The sequence below is a fragment of the Chrysochloris asiatica genome, unplaced genomic scaffold (genome assembly GCF_000296735.1).
Source record: "Chrysochloris asiatica unplaced genomic scaffold, ChrAsi1.0 scaffold00038, whole genome shotgun sequence".
NCBI classification, from domain to species: Eukaryota; Metazoa; Chordata; class Mammalia; order Afrosoricida; family Chrysochloridae; genus Chrysochloris; species Chrysochloris asiatica.
Genome location: NW_006408556.1, coordinates 22,755,111 through 22,756,266, shown reverse-complemented (window position 1 = coordinate 22,756,266; position 1,156 = coordinate 22,755,111). Strand labels below are relative to the sequence as shown.

General features: G+C 34.0%; 1 protein-coding gene across 1 annotated transcript in view; it reads left to right on the top strand.

Annotated features, from left to right (window-relative positions):
• CRISP3 (cysteine-rich secretory protein 3) overlaps window positions 1-1,156 on the top strand; it is a 35,878-nt gene that overhangs the window by 8,079 nt on the left and 26,643 nt on the right. The gene's annotated exons all lie outside the window — the stretch shown is intronic.

Here is a 1,156-nt window from a genome sequence, read left to right as displayed (position 1 = left end):
CGGGAGAAGGATGAGGCTTTCTGCTCCCGTAAAGATTTACAGCCTTGGAAACCCTGTATAGGGTTGCTACGAGTCGGAACCGACTCCACAGCACATAAAAACAACATATATATATATTCTTTTATAATTGAAGCAAAACAGGGGATAATTGAACTGATTGCTTATATTTTGCTTGAACCACCGACCTTGCAGTTCAAATGACTTTGCAGTCTAATACATTAGCCCATAGCACCACAGACATTATCTATTTTGTAATTGCTACTCCATTTCCTTCCAATATGAGAAGGAAGGAAAAGGAGTAACAATCACAAAATAGATGATGTCTTGCATAAGGTATAAAGTTGCACATTGTTCCTGCAATGTTTTTGAAATTTCAGCTCTTTTATAACCATTAATGAACCCAGATGTGTCACTGTAGTATCGGCACTGGGTCCAACCTATCAACCACTCTCAGAAACCCAATACAGGGTCGCTGTGAATCGGAGTTGACTTGATAGCATAGGACACCAACATAAACATTTGTATAGTTCATTCTTAGCAACATGAAAAGATTGATTTTGTTTATAGAGTAGATTTTAATGAGAAGGGAGAACAGATGAAAATTTCAAAGATAGTGAAGGAAAGCTATGGAAAGAAAAATGACATTATTTCTTTATAAAGCAAACACAAATATTATGCAGCAAAAAGCCATTATGACTCAGAAGTATCTGACTCCATAGTGAGCAAATCTAAACTTTATCATCTGGTACTGTGATAAATGAAAGAAAACACTGTAATTCAAGATGTATGGGTTTTTTTATTTTGTTTGTTTTGCTGTTTTTTATCTAGATAATCTCTACATAGTTAAATGAAATTGAAAATCTTCATTAGACAAGTCAGAATATGGTAAACATCCTTTCTCATGGAGTTCTTGAGAGGTTTGAGAAAAGATTTAAATTGAAAGCAGTTTGGATAGATATAAACACTGTATATGTAGAAGAGCTAGAATTATTATCATTATTTTTCATTGAGGATGTTGCCTTAGGCTGGGTTCTCTAGAGATGGAAAACAAGTGGATATTTAGTTAGCTGCTAACAATCTCATATATGAGTTTAAATAAGCTTGACAGCAACAAACTAACTTGACAGCAAGCTTACTGAATATATATATATATAGA